The sequence below is a fragment of the Canis lupus genome, chromosome 18 (genome assembly GCF_011100685.1).
Source record: "Canis lupus familiaris isolate Mischka breed German Shepherd chromosome 18, alternate assembly UU_Cfam_GSD_1.0, whole genome shotgun sequence".
NCBI lineage: Eukaryota > Metazoa > Chordata > Mammalia > Carnivora > Canidae > Canis > Canis lupus.
In genome coordinates, this window is record NC_049239.1 from 1,791,673 (window position 1) to 1,814,879 (window position 23,207).

At 44.1% G+C, this 23,207-nt stretch overlaps 1 long non-coding RNA gene across 1 annotated transcript; it reads left to right on the plus strand.

The window, feature by feature from the left end:
- Positions 1-2,727: 2,727 nt before the first annotated feature.
- Positions 2,728-22,765, plus strand: LOC102155405. Its single transcript, XR_005373012.1, has 4 exons — positions 2,728-2,920; positions 5,117-5,269; positions 18,378-18,449; positions 18,983-22,765. It is a non-coding gene; the product is annotated as an uncharacterized LOC102155405 (long non-coding RNA).
- Positions 22,766-23,207: the final 442 nt, after the last annotated feature.

Genomic DNA, 23,207 nt, shown 5'->3' on the forward strand with positions numbered 1-23,207 from the left:
GAGCAAAAGCTTGCAGCCAGCACCGGGGAGGTGGCACCCGGACTGTCCCAGCTCCTCCCGGCAGGCCTTGCAGCTACAGGAAGCCACCCACCCGAATTTCAGAAACCGCAGGCTCCTGTGGGTTCTGAGATCCTCCGTTTCATGTGTTCTGTGACCGTGCACGCAGTTCAGCATGTTGCAGGTCGCCCTCTTTCACATTTCTCAGCCGGGACCGGGGAAGAGCACCCTTTGCGCCGCCATGCGGGGCCGTGGGCTTCAGTGTCCCGGTTCCCAAACAGGGGCGGGGTGTGGGCTCCCCACCCAGCAACAGGGCAGGTGCCCCGAGCGCCCCACTCCCCTGCCCCAAGCTCTGCGTTGTTTGGTGTGTGCAAAGGAAGGACTTGTGTCCTGGGGAATTGACCCCGATGGCCATGATGAGGGGCCCCAAGGCAAGTGGGGACGTGCTCTTGGCACGTGGAAGTGCCAATGTCTCCAGGCCCTGGAATGAGGAAGCGGAGGCTGCCCAGGGTCTGGGCCACAGCTGAGAAGCTTGTCCCAAGCTTCTGTGCAGAGGAGGGGGTTCTGTGGCACCCCCTCCTCTGCACAGGGCACCTCTCTTCCACTTTCTCCCGCCGGCCCACTGCTTGCCCTTTGCACACCCAGCCTGAATTGAGCACCTTGCCCAGGCCCTGAAGCTGCCTGGAGCCACCGTCTGCCTCTCCGAGGCCTCCGAGGCCCGGTGTGGCCCTGCTGTCGTGTGTGGCTCTGGGCTTTGGGGGACACGGGCTCATGGGGCTTTGATCTCTGGAGCCCAGCAAAGGAGCGGTCCCCGCGGAGGCCACAGGGCACTGAAAGCGGGAATATCCCAAATCGGAGCAGCTGTCAGGAACAGAGGTGAACCCTCCAGCTGCGTCCCTGAGCTCGCCAGAGGGTGGCGGTGGGTCCCTGCCCGCTGCACCCAGCCTTCCTGCCCACAGGCCGAGCCAGGCCCCCACCTGCAGCAGCTGCAGCTCCGGGTCCGCGCAGGGGCGAGGCCGCAACCCTCCCAGGGCAGCCCCTACAGTGGGCCAGGACTGAGATCCTCGGCCCCCTGGGAACTGCCCTGGGAGGAGCTGCAGCGTGGAGGTGAGGACGCGCCCTCACGATCTCGTAACACATCCAGAGCAGAGGCATGAAGCTAGTTGAGAAATCCAGCTCAGTGTTGTGCTTGCTGCTTCCCTCCCTGCTTGCTGGGCCCGGTGGCAGGACCAGCCCCCAGCCCACAGATAGTGCCGTCACTCAGGCCGGGCAGCCACACGATCCTGAAGTTGGTAGGCCTTTCATCCCGGATCTGTGTTCCGTGTGTGCAGGCCAGTGTGTGCAGCGGAGCATACGCAGAAGGGGCCTCAGCTCACATGCAGAACCCCGTCTGCAGCCGCCCCCTCCCTGGAATGGGTTCTCTGCCGACGCCCCCAACGCCTCTACCTGCCGGGACCTGGGCGCAGGGGCGTGGGGGCTCCGACAGGGCCAGGCGAGTAGGGACATGGGCCTGGGTGCCCTGCACTGAGAGGCTCTGCAACCGCCCATGATCGACCCCCTGCTAGAGGGAGAGGACTTTAAAAAGCAGATAAAAATCATGAGGAGTTAAGAGAGAGACCACTAAAGAAGGAGAAAATATGTTTCTTGCTTTTTGAACCTGTATCTGGCTCTGCCTGGTAATCCAATGACATGAGGTTATTTTTTTTTTAATATTGTATTTATTTATTCATGAGACACAGAGAGAGGCAGAGACCCAGGCAGAGGGAGAAGCAGGCTCCATGCAGGGAGCCTGATGCGGGACTCGATCCCGGGACCCCGGGGTCACGACCTGGGCCAAAGGCAGGTGCTCAACCGCTGAGCCCCCAGTGAGCCCCCACACACGTCATTGCCAGTGTCACTGGCTCCCAGAGGCCGCACGCAGTCTGGTAACTCAGAAAAACTTCTCCATAAGGAACAGGCTGTAAGAAGCAGCCCCAGGAACATGGAAGTGAGTTTAGAGGGGACTGAAGGCACAGCCACATGTCTTGTAGCTCACGTCCTACAGGAGCCAAGGGCCTCAGGGCCCAGCAAGCAGGCATCAGGTGGCCTCCTACTCAGAGGTAAAAGTTCTCGGGGAGGACTTAGGAGCCGCCCTCTCCACCCTTGTATCTAAAATAAGGCTGCAGTTTTGCATCTGCAATGATTTGTGCCTGGAAATAAGGAAGTGAGATTCCTGCCTACTGGAAAGGCAGTTATGGGGGGCTGCTCTGGGAGGCCCGTGTGGCCTAGGCCTGCAGATCATGAGCCGCACGTGCAGGGGAAATGGGAGCTCCAAACAGGCAGCTGCTAGAAGTGCTGTTGCTCAGGGCAAGACAGCCACGGGGCTCTGTTTCCTGGCCTGGGATGTGGAGGTGCACACTGGCTCCTAGGGGAGGCGATGGTTCTCGCCCTGTGTCCTGGGGGACGCCTTTCCGTCCTGTAGCACTGGCTGCGGGCTGGCTCCCCACTGGCCATGCCTCCTGTGTGGCTTCAGTTCCTTCTAGCAAGCTCCTCCAAGCTGAATGCCAGCAGCACTGATTCCACGGAGGGAGCCTCAGTGGCTGATGCCTGGCGTGTGACACTCCACACGACCAGAGCAATCAGTCCCGGGCCAGGGCCAGAGCCAGGGACGTTTCCCAGGCCTTTGGAAAGAGAAACTGTCTGATGCAACAGCTTCAAGGGCAAACAGTCTCCCTTCCTCCAAATGGTACAGCTGAGAACACGAGGTCTGGACGTGAGGGTGGAGCTTATCTGAGTGATGTCTCCTTCTGCAGTCTGAGGCCGAGTCCGACGCCGCAGCAGGCAGACTGTGGAAATGGGGAGTCACTGATTTCCCTGCGTCCGGCTCTTCCTGCCCCTGCTGTTGACTTTTTCTTTGAACGAATGCATTTCCTATATGGTTTAGGTAAGTCTAGTTTTAATGACTAAGTATCAATTTCTATCTCAGTATTGTTCGATTTATGTTTTTACTAAGGCATGAGGTCAACTACTAATTTAATCTCTTCTTGACCACATGACAAAGTTGACCATCTCAAGATCCTTACCTGGGTAATTTTTTTTAAGATTTATTTATATTTCTTTTTTTTTTTTTTTCTTAGAGAGAGAGAGTGAATGGGGGGAGGGTCAGAGGGAGAGGGACAAGCAGACTCCCCATTGAACAGGGAACTCACCATGGGGCTCGGTCCCAGGACCCTGAGACCATGACCTGAGCCAAAATCAAGGATCCAATGCTTAATTGGCTGAGCCACCCTGGGGACCCTTTCCCTGGGTAATTCCACGGACCATGTGATTCGTGCACCCTCTCTGGGACGAGAAGACCCTCTCTTGCATATGGTTGCACACCAGGGGGAACATGAGCCCGGTGCTTGCATCACACCCATTCTGTGGAAAAACAGTCAATGCAAGCAATGAGACAGAGCGTGACACAGAGAGTGTGGTGAGCAGAAGCCTGACGTGACCCCCAATGACCCTCGCCCTTATGTCATGTTCTCCCCTTGAGTGTTGGAGGAATCTGTGAGCACAAAATATCACATTCCCATAAATATGTTATATGACAAAATGGATTCTGCAGATGTTATTAAGGTTGATGATCCACTGACTTTGAGTTAATCAGGAGAGAAATTATCTAGCTGGACATGAGCCCTGCAGTCCAGCTCTAGAGGTCGGAGGCAGGAAGTGAGAGTGTTGAACAGTGAGAGAGATTTGTCACTTGGGAGGTTCTCCACCGCTGGCTTTGAAAATGGAGGGGCCACGTGGCAGGGAGCATGAGCAGCCTGCAGGAGCTGATAGCTGTCTCCTGCTCACAGGCGAGGAGGAAATGGGGATCTCGGTCGCACGACCACAAACAATGAATCTGTCAAGAACCTGAACAAGCGGGGGAGTAGGTTCATCTCTAGAGCCTCCAGAAGAGAGCTCAGCCCACACCTTGACTTCAGCCTCACAAGAAGGGAGCAGAGAACCCAGTCATACCTTGACTAGACGTCCACCCCAAGGAGTCATGACCTAAGAAGTGGGAACAGTTTTAAGACTCAGATTTTATGGCAATTTGTGACACAGCAATAGAAGGACCTTGCTTGAAAGCCTCCCTCCACGGGCCTACGAGGCCATTCCTTCCCTGGCTTTTTCAAATACTTGGGAAAATAGAGTGCTTTATTTGTTTAGGTTTATTGAGACTGGAATTCCATTGTTCCTGACCAAAGTCTCCTACCGCAGCTCTTAAATTCTGTTATCTTCTGATACACTTCAAGGAAAAGGACTTCCCGGACAAGGCTTACTAATTTTCTTCGAAGCTTGGTGAGAATTTTTCACTGTTTTTTAAAAGAATCTGGTCAATACACCCTGCCACCAAAAAGCCAAGAAGATGCATGACTTTACCATTATATTGAACATTTTCCGTTATTTTTAACAATGTGATATTAACTTGTACTTCTGGGGTCCTTTTTTTTTGAACTTTCAAATTGGAAATATATGATCAACTTGTGTCAATTATCTGTTCATTCAATTTTCTGAACTTTCTATTGGAGCCCTAGTTTTCTTCTTACCAATTTTTGTGAGGATCCAATTAAATCTCTGTCATATTTATTGACATTGTTTCCAGTTTACTTTCCCTTTCATTTAATTTCCCTCATTTACTTGTTTGTCGGAGCTTCCTACTGCTTCTATTCTATTTGTGTTATTTGCTCCCTTCCCGATTTCGCATACAAGTTTTCACTCAAAATTTGGGAATTATGAAAGCTTTCTGGTACATATTTCACTTCTGTATCTATTTCTGGGATCTGTCTTCATCATTAGGCTTCCCAAAGATTAGGTCTTGGATTTTATACATCTGTTTTGGTTTTTGTGCGTTTCTGTTGTATTTTTTTTTCTTTCATGGTAGTTCCCAGGGGTCTCTCTGTCACCGGCTACAGAAGCCCAATTTGAATCGGCATGAACAACACTCAGTGACTTATTTAAGCGATGCTTGACTGGTTTGCAGATGTGAAGTGGGAAGAAAGGGCAGGTGGAGAAGCCTTGGGGGGGGGGGGGATGGAGTGCTCCTTGCCCACCCTCCCCCCTCTCTTTTTCTCTCCACTTGAGGATCTCCATATATTATTTTTTCAAGGGGCAGACACTTCTCCATGCTGAAGACCACGTGGGAGCTCTGTCCTGACCCCTTACAGCACCCGAGGCACACAATGGCCCTGCTCTCCAGCAGTGACCAGGAAAGTCCAGGGAAGGCCCCACCGGCCCAACATACAGAATCAAGTAACAACTGGTAAGTATTTCCCCCAGAAGAAACATCTCGGCTGTCAATGATGAGAACTTTCAGCTCACCATTTTAAATCTGAGCTTTTAAATCTGAACTCTCTAAGGAAGAGTCTTTCCTCCAGTGTATTCTCTAGAATGTTCCGGCAGCTTTTTGGTTACATGGGTGTGAGTCCTCTCCTTCCTCTCCCCTGCTTTACAATGAACTATCTGAAGATGTACAGACTTCTCTGTATTCAGCACCAGGGGATCAAATTCTCCCTCATCCTGGATGTGATTCACTCTCCCACATTGACTGTGGCCAGTTGGCAAATAACCTGCCCCCGCCACTCCCAGCTGCAGATCTTGGTGGTTTTGCTGTTTAACCATTTCACACCCATAAACTACACTGGAAGCGCGTCAGCCGTGCCCAGCTCAATAATAATATGAGAAGATTCTGAGTCACACAAAGCCCTGTCGCATGACGCATAATTCAGAACACGGCTAGGGATCTCTCTTGATTGAAACAACTTCTCGAGAAGAAGTGCCTCCAAAATAAAGCAGGATTTACAGGGGCCGCAGCCGCTCGTGCACACACCCGCACCGCACTCGCTCTGAGGAGCAAGGCCTGCAGGACTCCACCGCTCTTGAAGTTTCTCGGCGGAGGCCGCACGATGGAAAGGCTTCTCTTACTTAACTCAGAGTTCATTTTTAGCAGGCGCGCAGGCGGCCCAGCTCGTTATACATTTATTACTCTGTAATGCACTTGGCAACTCACACAAGATGCCCATAGCTGTCCATACAGGGAGCCACAGCGTTTGAACCAAGATCTCCCTCATCCCCTCCGCAGCCCCATTAAGTCGGGGCGTAAATTATTAATTGTGCTGACTAAAATCAAAGCCCCAAACGATGCAAATAAAGTTAACCAACATACACTGGAAAAACAGAAGGATTCAAGGCAGCAGAGAAATGTTACTCCCCCACCCCACACACAAAAAGTGTCCTAAAAGCTGTCGTTAGGTGTTGCCATGTGGCTCTGGGTGACACCAGGGCCAACTCATTTAAGAATGGAGCCTAGGGAATTTGAATAAATTGCCATGTAGCCAACAGCATAAGCAGACAGTGATATTCGGGCCGAGCTCCGTGAAGAATGCTCTTCCCTGGCCCCCCTACTCTTGCTAAAATAACAGAGAAAAGCTTAATCCCAACATCCTTAGATTTGTCAAATAACACTTGTACCCTATTTACAAAGGGGTCTAGACTTAGAGACCCAACTCTTTTGCCAAGAATAAATGACCGATGTGGGGATCCTCTAGAAGCCCTGACCCCCCCCCCAGAGTTCTGCAGTCAGGGGTGGAGGGAACCCCAGCTGTCTACCTGCAGCAGGTGACCACACTCATTTCTGGGACAGTGTGGGGTGTGACGGGGAGTTACCACAAAGCCCTTGGCACTGCTCAGTGAGAGCCTCTGCTTTCAGCTTTGTAGGTTGGTCTGCAGCCTGGCTAGGATGTCTAGGAGGCTCGGGTCATGGACGCTTCCTTCGATCACTTGCAGACAGAGAGGCTGAGCATCTCCTTTGGTCAAGGTCAAATGCTCCCCTTCAGGAGGAGCCTGTTGTGATGAAGCAGAGCGGGACGGGAGCAGGAGGCACACACGTGAATGCTGCGGATCTGACCGCTCAGGACGCTGATCCCACATCCCTTCCTCCTCACCCAGCTGAGGGCTTTGCCAACCCTGCAACAAAGTGGGAGGGAAGGCTAATGTCAGATGCTCAAATTAGTGAGTTACTTCTATACATATAATCAAAAGAGCCCTCCAGTGATTGTCATCTGTTTTCCTAGAATAACATGTTTAATTAAGTCTAGCTGTCAAAATTGAGTAAACCACAACTAGCATTCACTGCGCACGAAATGACACGTTGGAATACTTAATGATAACTTTTAAGGCATTTAAGCTTTTCTCTAGTATTTCAACAAAGAAGGAGACCAGGAACATAGTGTTTTGCATAGAACTTTGCCTGAACATCACTGTCTCTGCTACTTCCTGTACAGAGAGTCCAGGATTTCCAAATTTTAAAAAGGGTGAAGCAAAACAAACAAACAAACAAAATTAGAGTTGGATTCGGTTCTCTACTCCTTCAATATCTTTCTGGCATTTCACTGTGTTCAACACAATGAGCCCTCCTCCTTGGGTAGGAACCAAAGGGGAATAGGCCCATCTTCCTACTGAGCAGCTAACCGTCCGCCTCTGCCTCCGGCCACGGACCCTGCTGGACATTGTGGAATGGAGGCCTCCTAACTGTGGGGCCCCTCCTGCTACACACACGCAGGCGTCCTGGTGGCAGCCTTCTGTGCCTCCAGAATTAGCTGCCATTTTGCAATAAGGACCCAACGGTGTATCCAAAAAACATTGACTGTGCACCTGCATATATATATATATATATATATATATATATATATATATATATATGAAAAAATCCTCAGGGCTCTGTCCTTAAAAACTTATAATGTGACAGTGATCAAAATTAATTTGACTAAACCAAGATGGGGGGAGCGGTCCGAATGGAGGGTGCAAACCCAAATAGCTCCCTCCTGGAAGGGCCATGATGTTGCACAGTGGACTTTCTGCAACTTGCTCTTCCCGTCCCACAGAGCAAAGTTTAAACACTTGTCTCTAAAAATGGAGAAAACTCAAGAACAGCTGTGCAGAAATGAACACATTATGTTTTCCCAGAATAACATGTTTAATTAAGTGCCTGCCGTGTGCCATTGTAATCCCTATGTGATCACAACAACAGTGACTTAGACTGTGTGCCCGGCATGCTTTTCAGTGCTTTACAAACACTAATTCATTTAATCCTCTAAGCAGCCCTGTGGACAGGTAGCGTTATCAGCCCCATTCCACAGATGCAGGAACAGAGACACAGAGGGGCCATGTACTTTGCCGAGGGCTGCACAGCCTGTAAGAGGAAAAGCCAGGATTGAAATCCAGGCAGTCTCACTGTGGACTCCGTGCTCTTAGCTGCGGCGCCTTATCCCAGGCGGGGAAGCAGCGAGTGTCAAGTGCAGAAACAGGAAGTAGCAGGAATAGGGAAAAGGAAAAGTAAGTAAGTTTAAGCAGATTATATGTGAATGCAAATCCTAACTTCACAACTGATCAACCACCCAGACGAATAACATCTGCAAAAGGGGGGTAATGGTATCTGCCTCCCAGGGGTGTTGTGAGGCTTCAGTGATGCACAAACACTGTTCACACAGCGTCCAGACTTCGTTGGTGAGCAGAAGCTGTTGATCACCTCTCCTGACCCGGGGCCCTCCTTCACAGATGAAGGTTTCACTCCAGGGCAGGACAGGCACTGCCCTCCCTGAAGTGCTCCCCGTGGGTTCACGGAGCCTGCAGAGACACTGCTAATGCATCCTGGTGAAGACACAAGCATCCAGGCCACCCAGACCACGGCGATGTGCCTGGTTATGCCTGGAGTCCCTTCCAGGTCCAGCAGTCTCTCTATTCCGGGAGTAGAGATTATCCTACTTAGGGTCATCACCAGCATGCTGATGGATATTCGCAGGATGAAGATGCTTTTACATCCGGAAATTAAATTAAGAGTGTCCCTAGGCAAACTTCTCTTGCCTTTTGTAGAACATAGCGGCTGGAAACTAACATATTGTGTGTCATTTTTATGTGTGTAAGTACAAACCAATGATTCCTCGGTTCTAGGAAGTCCAGAAAAAACACGGTAGGGAAAAAAAAAATGTTAGAGAGGTATTGGAGGAAAGGGGGACTCCTCTTTGTTTAATTGAAATTTCCGCAAAGTCAAAGCAAAAATCTGATATGATTTCAGATTGTCCAAACGGAATACTTTTTCCTTTTTAAACAGCAAATTAGAAAATAACTCTGCATGCATCGCTAATGTCCAAATGGTGACGAATATCATCAGATGATATTCCCAAGCAGCTACTTATCGTTAGCTGCATACTGTTTTGATAGTCGGTATAGAGGATTATGTAAGTGAGATGTTTGGGAGGAGGGGGTGGGAAGAAGGAGAAGGGAAAGGTGATACATTTTCCTAATCTGATTTTACAATGGCTCCATTACTCTCTTTTACACTTCATTTACTCTGTGCTTCTAAATGTATATGGCTCGTGAATGGGTTCCACATCCCCTGGAATATTGCCTATCAGGCTTCATATCTTAAAACCCAACACCTCTGGCAGAGCTCCCTAATCCTCTTTAATGGTTGGGCTGATTGATCTCATTAATTGGCAAAAGCTATTTATTTCTTCTCTAATAAATACTTCTTAATTCAATTAATCTCCTTCCTAGAGCATATGCTAAATTTAGAGATAGCGCTTCAACTGCAGAGGTACCATGATGCAGGAAGATTGCTATAATAGCAAATTCATTCTTTCCAGAACATTAGCCCAGAATTTTTAATAACCTCACAGGAGCAATCAGGTTTGCACAGCAGCACAATGGCTAAGTCTCTGGCCCAATTTATTCTCTTACTCAGATACCCACTCTAATTCACGAGCTTGAAACGTATCAGTTTTAAATTGGGAATTTAGAGGTCTTCTTGATAGAAAGCAGTAAAGTAGTACGCTCCTATTCCAGGCATGTCTAATGGAAATCTTATTCCTAACTGTTATTAAATTACTTGGATATTGTGTTCGTGGTTTCTGTGACCCATTACATACTGTAACATCTTTATTTAAATGGCATCTTGGGCCATCTTTTCAGCAACCTATTAGAAAATAGCCAAGTTGTCTATTACAAAGGGACACACCTATTAACAGTTGTAAATTGAGTAAATTCTTCTTTATCATTTACTTGGTCAACAAATTAAGGAATCAACAAATGTTCACGAAGCATCATAGAGGTGGGAGGACCACTGCATGCCCAGGATTGGCTTAGCCTGGGTCTCCTTGCAAAGAGAACTTTACACCTTTTATGCCTTTTCCTTGTCGTGTCTTTATGCAGCCATCTTCTGGTTCTTGTGTTTCCGAATTTTCCCCGATACTCATATGGCAAATCCAATTCCTGAAGTTTGCAGGGGAAAAGGACACATGCCAAATTTACAGATATGGGACTTCCGCATAAGAGAATCATGTGTTTGGTTAGCAGAGGGGTCGAAGAAGTTTCAGTAAAGTGAAAGGCCCAGTGCGCTGTGATGGAGAAAAAGGCGGACAGAGTTCTTTGTAATAGGTCAAGATCGCAGAGTATGACTCAACCTGATAGCCAGGGTCACCCCCACCTCACACACTGACTCACTCCCTCTCCCACCCCCACCCTCTGCCTTTTCTCTTCCTTCTTCTCTGGCTTCTGGGCTTCACATCTTCCACTTGGAGGACTTTGAAAGCATGGGTGTGTTTGCTTTGTTGAACAAAGACACTTCCTTTCCTAAAAATAAAAAATAAAAATTACTAACTGTTAAGATCCCTTTTTAGAGAAAAGCCAAAAGTTTGGAAACAAAATCCTTAAAATTACATCAATAGGGAAGCGATTCAGTTGAGATGATGTGTCCATATTATAGAATATTATGTATTTCTAAAAAGAATGAGGTAGAACTGACCATTTGGCATCAGAAGGTTGTTCACAACATTTTAAATTCTTCTTGAGTATTGAGTAGATACAATATGACAAATCTACGTAAAGATTCCCAAAATAATTCTCAGAAGTCCCAAAAAGAGTCCCAAAATAATTCTCAGAAGATCAGCTTCCTAGGACCCAAAGTCCCAAAGTGCTCATCAGAGAGCACAAGAACTTGAAGTTTTCTAAAAGGATGACTTTGGCATACCAAGGGGTTTCCAAATTGGTCAAGTTATTTAAAATTCTTTGTTTTTGACAAAAAAAAGGAATATATATATATATGGAATAACCATCTAGCAGCCATGAACTCACTTAGCACTTTAGGAAAATTGATAATTACCATTGAGCTCTCCTTCCTAATCTCACTTCCTTCTGTCCCCTCTCAAAGTAACTCATCACCTGGACTTTTAAGTTTATTTCCCTATGTTCTTTAGAAAATTATTCTTATTTTCCTCCATCCATAAATAATGGCTTTCAGAGGAATGAAATATACCTTTTTTTTTAAAGTAAACTCTATACCAAATATGGGACTTGAACTCATGACCTCGAGATCAAGGGTTGCAGGCTCTTCTGACTGAGCCAACCAGGAGCTCCAAAAATCTACTTTTTGTATTCTCTTGTGACTTGCTTTTTCCACTCAAAAACCAGTTCATGACATCTATCCAGATGTGTACCGTATAGCTGGTTCATTTTAACTGCTGTGTAGTATCCCATGGCAAGCATAGACCACAGTTTTTAAAGATACCACTGGGCTTTCTGGTTTCTTACAGTCTTTGCTATTACAAAAAGTGCTACTGTCCTTCATATTTTTGAATATTGTAATTTTTCTCCCAATCTGGTGACTGGGTAGTATGGTTGTAATTTGCATCTTACCTGAATACTAATGAAGATGAACACCTTTTCAAGTGCTCATAGGTCATCATGTTTTCTTTCATAAAGACCTATTCAAACCTTCTGCCATTTTACTCTCATTTTATTAGCAACTTTAAAAGTCAATTGTGTAGAAGTTGTTTATACATTCTGAAAATGACTATTATATGTATTAGTGAAAGAATCTCCCAGTTTGGAATTTATCTCTTCATTCACTTCATGGGAAGTTTTTAATATTTTTAAATTCTTTATTATTATTATTTAGTTTTTTAAGTCTTTATTTTTTAGATGGATTTTAGGTTTACAACAAAACCATGAGGGAGGTTCAGACATTTCCCTTCTACTCCCTACCCCCACACATGTACATCATTAACACCACTCACCAGAATGGTGTTTTTGTCTGCTTTTGTTTTTGTTTTACCAAGGAAGACCCTTTTTAAAAGTGGAGCTTTGACTGGAATTGAGTTCCTCAATCAATCTGGAAAATTGACATCTTTGCAATAGTGTGTTATTCAATCCATGAACATGGTATATCTCCCTAGGTATTTAAGACTACGAAGGTGGTTTATCTATTTTTCCCTTCTAGTCTTGTGTGTGCATTTTTCTATATTATGAGGCTATTTCTTAGTTTACAAATTTAAAATTATATTTTTCTGACACTGATGTTAGTAGCCCTCTTGTTCTCTCATAATTTACTTTAGAATTTAGATAGAGTCTCTTGTTTGGTAGGAACATAGTTGCACGTGTTTGTTTGTTTGTTTGTTTCAGTCTTTATTTGGCTACTAGAAATTCTCCCACTGTTCTGTTTTTAATCCTTCTGAAATCTTTTATGCTATATGTCCATTATAAAAAGTGTAGAGTTTGGGTTATTTTTTAAAATCCACTCAAAATCTAATTCAATCACAACTAGAGAATTTAGCCTTTTAAAATTTAAGTAATGACTTATTCTGATTTCTCTTTATCATTTTCCATTTTCTGTTTGTTCTGCTTTTTAACTGTTTACTATTTTCTTTTGTCCTTTTGAATTCAGTTTGTTTTTCTTTACTAGTATTTTGAAAGTTACATGCCTTATGACCATTTTTTGGTGGTCACCACAGAAGACCTAACAGAAGAGCTAACAGAAGTTTTAATACGCACACAATGCATGTTAACAAATATTTTTTAGCTTGATCCAGATTATGTTAGGACCTGAGAACACCTCAAGCCCAGTCCTCATCCTTCTGATTTACACACTTTTGTGGTAGCTGCAGCCCAACAAAGAATGTAGCTGATGCCTTAGAATTCATCTGGGCAATATTTTTCCTGAAGCTGAAGTTCCTTTCCAATATTTTCCTCATCCCCACTTCTGTTCTCCGGGGATCCTCTGTTACCAGCTTTGGATGGAATCCAAGAGTTAATCTAGAGGATTTTGTGAAACCAGAGAAAGTGACAGGAGGAAACTGCTTCCCCTGGATCCATTATTTCCAGGATGAACATGACCAGAGAATATTCTCCTTGGAACTCACCTGTCCCTGGCAAAAATCAAACCCACAGGGTCTCAGACTGTAGTGATCAAAAGTTGTGTCTACTGGCATCTCCTAGGTTTGGGGGATCTGTCTAGTTGTAAGAGTCCTTCAGAGAAGGGAACTCTGAGGCGCTATGAGAGGAAGTGACTGAGGTCACCAGGGAGTCAGTTGGCAGACCAGAAATAGACTTCAGGTCTCACTCTCAGTTCAGACAAGGCAGCATGTTCTGCTTTGATGCTGAGAGACAGAGACAGAGACGGGGACAGAGAGACAGACACAGAGAGATTCAATAGGTATGTTCTTCACTCTTTCCCCTCAAGCTCACCTGAAAATCCCCTGCTAACCAGTTTTAGGATTAAGAATATTCCAGCCAGAAGAAGCCCCGAATGGCAAGAACTATAGCCGCTCTTCCCCCAGCTGCAAACCACATCTTGTGATTTCCGCAGTACTCTGTGCCTGTTGGTTTCTCCTTGCCCTGTTGCTGAGTGTGGGAAAATTCTGCATTGGAAGGTTCTTTCTTCAACACTTTGGGAGTTGGCCCCTGCAAGCCCTTTCCTCCTGAGGATACCAGCCTGCATCTACATCTGCAGGAGGAACCGCTCTGAAATGGTGTCAGGTTTTGGCAACCACAGTGAGAAAGCATACTTTTGACTTGCCTTTCACCCAGCTCTGATATCCCAAGATTAGGGCCTCAAAGGTCTGAGAAAATGTGGGGAGTTCTACTCCCTGTGCCCTTTTGTAGAAGAGATTTGTCTTGCCTCATTTTTTTTTTTTTTTCAGTTTGTAAAACTTTTCTTTCCCAGTTGGGCTGCTTGAGGTCCTACACATGGTGCCCCTAAGGGAGACCAAAAGCATAGTCAGTGTGGTAGGAGAGAAATGAGTACAAGTCGAAGCAGTCCCTTCTCATTGCCTCTCTTTCCCAGAAATAAGAGGTTACAGAGAAAACACAAATGGACTCTAAATCTGGTTAGATTTGCAGAACCTCAAGGTTTCGCTGGGTCAGGAACAGGGTAAAAATAGACTCTCAGGATGAATCCTGGCCAGGAAAAGACAGACAAGTGAAGGGCAGGAAAATGTATTGTAAAATTTCACTTTTTCCAACTTCCTATTTGGTTTCACTGGTTTTCTCTGAATCATTCATTTCTCTTATCATCTTTAAGGCATTACCAATGAGCCTACTGGAAAACCAGAATCCAGGGGATTGCAGAGCAAGGAATTTTCAAAGGTCTGCTTATAAAATCTGTGGCAAAGGTTCTGAAAGTGGACCACCTGCCCACAGAGACAGTTAGACAAATTCCCATAATGTAGGACCCCACCTCCCAACACAAAACATGACCATGGAGCCCGGAATACAGACTCCAGGGACCCAAAGAAGAGGGACAACGGAAGGTAGCTTAGTCATCTGAATGCTTCCAGCTATCCTAGACAAGTAACTGCTTATCTTATTTCTGAAAATCTCCAGGATGGGGACATTCCTGCTTCCCCTGACAGCTAGTTCCTCTCTTTCAGAACACTTACGCTAATTTCCCTCAGGGCAACCCAGCCTGTTTTCATACAGTTCCTCATTCTCTCCAGATGCTTCCATTATATTCTAGGGTCACAGAACCAGGCAGTGGACATGAAGATTCTATTTATCTGTCATTATGGTCATAATAATCTCTTTTTAAAGGACTATCTCAAGAGATTAAATTGCCTAAGGTCAGCAATGGTAAGAATAGCTCACGCTGGTGAGAAATTCTCTCTTAGGACAGTTAGTCAAGTTCTTTGGATTGAAAGTAACAGAGACCTACTCAAGCTGCCTTAAGTGAAAATTTGTTTTCATTTTCATTTTTTTCCCAATAAGGAATAAAGGATGCCTGTGGCACCCAAGGGCAGAGAGGTAGCCCAGGGTTTATCGGAAATTGGAACAAGGAACAGGAACATCCAATTTGAACCCAGCCAGGGACCTAGGTTCCTCTCTCATCTCCACCAGGTCTTACAGGGTCTTATCTCTTCCTCCTTGGCTCTCATTCCTGTAACTGCAAGATGCATTTCCCTGTTGAGGCACATAGATGACCAAATATAACTACCCTAACTTCAGCCTCATTGCCTTTCTTGCATAACACCCAGCATATTAGGTAACAATTCCAAATTCCTGGGGGTGAAAATCAAACTAGCCCATTTTAGAGATAAAACTTAGTTCAGGAGTCTGTACTCTGAAGGGAAGAGGTGAGGTATGGTTGAAATAACAAAGGACTAACCGCTGTGTGTGGGTGAGACCTATATGGGCTCCCGGGACCTATCTACTATAGAAGCTAGCTAATAACCTTCATTTAATAATTAATTTAATTATTAAATAAGCCTTGTCCATGCTCCTATGTGTAAGGAAAAGGCATCTCTGGAAACTTGGAGGAGAGAGATGTATCTGCATTCTTTCTGGGCATTCTTTACTTTGGTTAGAATTACACCTCAGTGGGTAAGAAACTATTGAGTGGGCCTGAGTCCTCTCTGGGCATGATCAGTGGTGGCCCACATCTATCAGCTGGGCAAATTGGCTTGCTAAGAGATCACGGGTTAGGTCACTGATGGGTCAGTTAGTAGTACCATGGTCTTTGATATAGACAGACCATCAGTACTAAACCCATACCCAATGTGTGCTGGTGACCACAGTATGTGTGTGCAAGACATTAAGGACAGCCAAGCCCATCTACCACTTGGAAGAAAATTGCAAAGCCCAAATGCTCTTGTTTGAAATTAAAAAGTACGTTTTCACATGGGTAATGGAGGGCAGTAAGAATATCGAGCCATAACTATGTGCAGATTTCAATGTCAGAATTTACCACATGCAATGTCTTAGTCCCTTCAGGCTTCTACAAGTAAATACTGTAGACCTGGTAGCTAATAAACAACAGAAATCCATTTCTCCCAGTTCTGGAGGTTGCATATCTGAAATCAGGTGCCACCATGGTTGACTAAACGCCTTCCTCCCAGTTGTAGACTTCTTACTGCTCTCACAACGATGGAAGGGGCTAGAAATCTCTCTGGAGCCTCAGTTATAAGGCACTAATCACAAACATGAAGGCTGAACCCTCACGGCTTAAGTACTTCCCAAAAGTCCCACTTTCTATACCACCATATTGGGCATTAAGACTTCATGTATGAATTTTTGGAGGACACAAACATTCAGACCATAGCACAAATTTATAAAACAGCCCCTGACTTCCTGAGGACTCTCCATATATTCATCTCCTCCCTCCACATAGTATTTATCACCCTGAATGGCACTGCATTTCATGTTTGTCCTTCTCAGTAAACGTTGGGGTTCTCGGGTGAAGACATCATCCTATCTTAGCATATTATAGGCTTAGGACCTCACCCTTTACCTGGTATATAGCAGGAACAGTTGACAATAGAGGGATGAATAAGTTATGATGGAGAAAAATTTAGGACTTGGAGAAAGAAAGGAAAGGACCGAAAGGAAATGGGGGAAGAAGGAGGCAAACATAACAAACATGACACTATAATAAGTGTTGGTGGCATGCTTCCTGTGGTTCAGCTCTGCAAGCAGTCATGTCAGTGTCCTGGGCCAGGCAAGACATCAACACAGAGGTGCTATTTGGCTTCACTCAAGACTAAAATTTCCAAATGCCATCTTGGTTTAGGGAGTTCTCTGCTCCTTTGTGTAGCCTTTCCCATAACGTCTCCAATGGCATTGTCTCCAAGTCGGATCAAGAAGGCAGTGCTGCTGGCCGTTTACTTTCATGAGGGACTACACTTTAGTGTGACTGTGTTTCATCAACTTGGGCCAATGGTTCTTGACCTTCTTAGGAGGAATAGTTGGCTGGATGCATCCCAGGCCTGCCCTGATAGCTGAAGAAAGCTCAGGAAAATACACAAACTCAAATAGCATTGCAGGCAGTTTCTGGGTTCATAGCCCTGAGATCTCTGATCAAGGGCTACTGGACTCTACTATTTGGCTCATTTTTTTTTTATTTTAATCTCCTGCTTTCTAATTGGAGAAGGTCCCTACTTAGAGGATTATCGGGCATCAATAACCAGATAGGGAGAGAGATGCTTCTTAGATCAGATTCGGGCTTCAAAGGATAGGAATGAAATGTTAGTCTTCTGGGTAATTGGGAGAAGATAAGGTAGCAAGGTGATGTAGGTGCATTTATCCCATCCCCTTGGCTCCTACTGATTCTGCACACACACACACACACACACATGCACACACACACACACACACACACACACACACACACACACTGGCCACTGATGGAAGTCTCGAAAAATTATTACCTCTGGGGAGCAGCCCTCTATCAATGATCAATGAAAGTCCATGGCTTAATATCCTACGTTCCTCCGGGTGGAACATAAGTATGGTCTATGCTGTATCACCTCCCAGAGGTCCCCTTGGGATTCTGCTTCAGTTGCCCATAGGGATCACTTGCTCATGAATGCACCAGTGTTGGTTTCCCTGACTCACTTTCCAGTCCACCACCAGGGCTATCTTGGCTCAACTCCAGAGAAAATACCTGCACATATATCCTTGTTTCAAGGCCAGCTTCTGGGTGAGCACAACCTACCATAGCCAGTGGTCAGAACTCTGAACAGTCAGGTCAAATACCACAAGGGCTTTATAACGTGTTCAAGAGAGATGTGATCTCATCACTCTGTTCAGTATCTGGCCTCTAAGAAGAATGGTCAGGAAACAGGGAGAGCATATTTGAGAAGTCACCTCAGTGCACCTGCTGATGTGGCCCTGATGGGAAATGACATGTGTCTCAGCTCAGGCTGCCTCAACAGAACACCACAGACTGGGGGGCTTCAGCAACAGACATTTATTTCTGATAGTTCGGGAGGCTGGGAGTTTAAGGTCAAGGTGCTGGTGGTTTTAATTCTTGGTGAGGACTCGCTTCCTGACCTTGTAAACCGCTGTCTTCTTACTGTGTCCTCCCACAGAGGAAAGAGAGAGCTGTCCTTATTCTCTTAAGGGCACTAATCCCATCACAAGGACCATGCCCGTGTCCTCATGGAAACCGTATTACTTCCCCAAGGTTCCATCTCCAAATATCATCAGAGCAGGGAAGGGAGGCTTTCAACATGTGACTATGGGGAGACGTGAACATTCAGAGCAGGACAAGGTGTATAGTTGGAAAATTCTACATTCTTTCCTGAGTGCATAACCTTGTTTTTCAGATGGTGTTGCTATATGGTTGGTTGTTGTGGTTGTCTGAAGTACTTCTACTCTGTCTTCGGATGTCTAATCTGGTGAGTTCATTTTCCAGGGGACGTCAGCTTCTCTAGTCATGTGTGTTGAGGAAAGGCCGGTCCTGGTCTGCATGAGTCCCAAGAGCTTAATGGGACGGGAGAGAGCCCAGAGCAACAGCACCAAACACCTACTTTCAGATACTCCAGGAGACTCTTCCAGTTAGGTTTTCACCTTTAAACCCATAGCGAGTGGTTCTCCAAGGACGTCAGCATCAGCAGCACCTGGGAACTTGTTAGGCATGGAAATTACTCATCCTACACCTACTGTAGCAGAAATTCTGGACTGGGCACCAGCAATCTGTGGCTCAGCAAACCTTCCAGGTGAGTATGAGATACATGCTCAAATCTGAGAACCACTCCCCAAGAGTGTAGTGGTAGTAGAGGGGCAGTCTTGTAGACTCTGGCTTTGGTGGTTCAGAATCAGAAGAGTAGGGAGTCAAATGCCTAAGAGTAGCTACTCACCCCAGCTATCCATTCATTTCCTTCAACATCCCACACCAATCACCTCTTCTCTGCCCTGATATCCCCCACAGCTCCTGGCATCAGTGGCCTAGAACCTTGCTGAAGAGTTATGAAATAAAGAAAAGAAGCAGAAATCGCCTTGTGGGCAAAAGGAAAAAAGGAGAAGTCAAAAGTTTCCCGGTCAATCTGTCATCCTGCTGCAATTCCTGGCCCTTTCTTCCACCAGCTGCAACTATCTATCTTCCCTTACACATAAGTTCAGGACAGCCTCAGACTCCTGAAGGGATTCACCTGCTTTTGTTCATTTTTGTTAATTCTCCCTTGATTCCTGTAATTTCATCGGGCTTAATTTGAAGGTAGGGAGCCAAACCTGCCTTGATATGCCATTTTGTCACCTACTCTGGGAATTCCAATCCTGTATGTCTCTCAAGCTAATTTTCTAGAATAATCCTGCTGTGGCATTCTAAACAGACCTACCACTTGTATGCTTCTTTATAGATTTTATTTTGTAGAGCACTTTAAGGCTCACAGAAAAATCGATATGAAGGTAGAGATTTTTCTTAAACCTCTTGTCCCCGTACACGCACAACCCCTCCCACTATTAACATCTCTCAGCAGAAGGGTAATAATCCATGAACTTGCACATACACATCATCATCACCCAAAGTCCATAGTCTACATTAGGTTCACTCTTGGTATATGTTCTATGGATTTTGACAAATGTGTAATAACATGTATCCACCATTATAGTATCATATAGAGCAGTTTCACTGCCCTAAAATCCTCTGAACTCTTCCTATTCATCCCTCCCTCCCCCCAACTCTTGGCAAACTGGTTGTTTTACCTTCTCCATATTTTTGCCTTTTCCAGAATGTCATGTTGTTATGTATATGGCCTTTTCAGATCGGCTTCTTTCACTTAGTAATATTATTTAGGTTTCCTCCATGTCTTTTCATGGCTTGACGATTCCTTTCTTTTTGGTGCTGATTAATATTCCATTGTCTGAACAGACCTCAACTCATTTCAACATTCACCTATTAAAGGACATTTCGGTTGCTTCCAAGTTTGGCAAGTATGAAGAAAGCTGCTATAAATACCCATGTGCAGGTTTTTGTGTGGACCCAAGTTTTTTAATTGTTTGGGTAAACTCCAAGGGTAGTGATTGTTGGATCATATGATAAGAGTATGTTTAGTTTTGTAAGAAACTTTCAGACCTCCCAGATGCACCATTTTTCATTCCCACCATCAGTGAATGAACATTCCTGTTGCTCCACATCACCAGCATTGGGTGTTGTCAGTGTTTGAGATTTTGGTCATTCAAATAAGTGCAGAGGGGTATCTCATTGTTGTTTTAATTTACATTTCCTTCACAACATGTGATGTTGAGTATATTTTCACATCTCTTCATGTTACTTCTATCCTTTTTATTCTACTAGCAATGAGGTTTCTGATAGCAAATGCTGTCAGCATGTTTCTTCATGAAATTATTGCATTGATTCTTTCTTAGTTTTTAATTTGGGATCAACTTTCTCCAGAACTAAAATTGCATCCCCATTTCATAAAACTAAAAACAAAATGAGCTCAAGTATTTGACTCACTATTAGTAATACAGCTAGTCCCCATTCTTCTAGCCCAAGAATTGATATCGTTAAGCATATTATCATTTTTAGAATTATCCTGAATCCATTTGAAAAGTTGGAGATTAAATTTTTATCTATTTTCCTCAATGAATAAGTAATGGTTCATCATGTAACCCTTTCAATTCCTTACGATTCAGAGGGTATAAATCATCAGATCTAAACATACTGAATAAAATCAACTTCTACATTTTTAGTTGCTTTCTTTCCAATTCTAGTACATGTTTCATCTTTCCAACATAGAAACTTTTAGTTTTAGCTCACAGGTTTTTTAAGAAAGCAAATAAAATCTATGAAAAGTTCCCAACTTCTTAATTTTACATTAAATTTCTATTTTCACCAAATGGATAAAGAGCATGCATTTTAAAAAACTACAACAACAAAATAGCAATAAAATTGCTTGGGGAAGATAAAATAAATTTAAATAATTAATTATGGATTATAAAGCATTCCTCTTGTGGATAAATTTGAGTATCTCAAAATGTAATGAAAATTAATATATGACAACGAAAACACAACTAACAGAAGAAGAAATCGGTAAGTTATATTTCATCAAAATTAAAAATTTTGTGCATCAATAATACTACCCAGAGAGTGAAAAGACAGCCACAGAATGGGCCAAAATATTTGCAAATTACATATCTGGAAAAAATTCTGGATATTGGAATATATAAAGTCTAGTATGCCCAGAATATATAAAGTATCCAGAATATATGAGGAACACTTACAACTCAACAACAAAAAGACACGTAACCCAATTAAAAAATGAGTAAATGACTTGAATAAATCTTTCTCCAAAGAAGATAACCAAAGGGCCAACAAACATACTAAAAGATGCTAAAAATCATTAGTCATCAGGGAAATGCAAATTAAAACCACTATGAAATATCATCTTACAAACCCCTAGAATAGTTGTAAGCAAAAAATTGGCAGATAATGAGTATTGGTGAGAATGTGGAGAAATTGGAACACTCATACATTGCTGGTGGGGATTTTTTTTTTTTTTTAAGATTTTATTCATGAGAGACACACACAGAGAGGGAGAGGCAGGGATACAGGCAGAGGGAGAAGCAGGCTCCATGCAAGGATCCCGACATGGGACTCGATCCCAGGACTCCAGGATCACACCCGGAGCTGAAGGCAGCGCTAAACCGCTGAGCCACCCAGGGATCCCCTGCTGGTGGGAATTTATAACAGTGCAACTGCTATGGAAAATGGATTAGAAGTTCCTCAATAAGTTAAACAAAGAATTACGATATAACTTAGCAATTCCACCCCAAGGAATCTACCCCAAAGAATTCAAAACAGGTGTTCAAACAAAAACATGTACACAAACATAGAGCTACTGTAGCTCTGTTCACATTAGCCAAAAGGTAGGCATAACCCAAGTGTTTGTCAACAGATGAATGAGTGTACAAAGTAGGCATATGATAGAATGTTGTTTAGCTATAGAAAAGCAATGAAATACTGATACATACTATAACATGGATGACCATTATGATCAAAAACACTGTGCTAAGTAAAAGAAACCAGACACAAAATATCGAATTCCCTTTACAGGAAATATCCAGAATAAGAAAATCATTAGAGACAGAAAGGAGATTAGTGATTGCCACTAATTAGTGGGCTGGGGGAGAAGCAAATGGGAGCCATTGCTTAATGAGACCCCCATACGGGGGTTCCATGGAGATGATGACAGTACTCTGGAAGTAGACAGTGGTGATGTTACACAACACTGTGAGTGTACTTATTGCCACTTAATTGAACACTTCAAGTCGGTTGGGTGGTAAATTTTATTTATGTGTATTATACAACAATAAAAAAGACAAATGCTTCAAAAGTGTAATTTGAATTTGTTTCACCAGTCAACTCTGTTTCAGAAACTAGTGCTTCCATTGTTCAAAAATATAATTGTTCTGTTTTAAGCTTCTTTACAGGAGCAGGGACTTGCAGCAACGTTTCTCATCTTCAATCTCATGCTCTGGAAAAACATTTTGTTTGTTTTGGTGAATACACTTTGTTTTTCAGTTAATTTGGCCCCCAGGTGTGTGTGGTAAATCTTGGGACTTGAAATGTGTGATACAGTCTTCATAAATCCTTTTGGAGACATATTATTCATGGGCCTTGCTAAACTTTGTAGCTCTGGGTTTTATTTACCAGTGTTCAATAAACCCAGTCATTCACTTTCTCAATAAAGTTAAAAATTAGGATTTTAAAATATCTGCATCCAACCCTCTTGGATTCATTATTCTCTTAGATTTAAATAAATTTTCAAAACACTTTGCATATTATGCCTTTTGTTGCCCCTTCCAAATACCTGCAAAATGCTTAAAACTATCCTGCAGCTTGAATCATCACTCACTTGTGCAGAGCTAGTAACTTTTCATCTCAGAACATAGGCGTACATCATCAATTTTTACTGCCCCCAAATACTCATTTCTATGAACATTGTTTTATCTTGTGATGAACATTTAGTTTATTTTTAATATTTGTTTAAAATCCTTATTCCAATGAATATTAATACACACACTCACACACACCTATTGCTTGAGCATGTATTCCTTGAAGTTACACCAGAAAAGTTGCACATTTACATTTTGCTTTATATCAACATGTAATGCTTAACTGTCCTCAGAACTGCCCCATGGACGCCACTGAT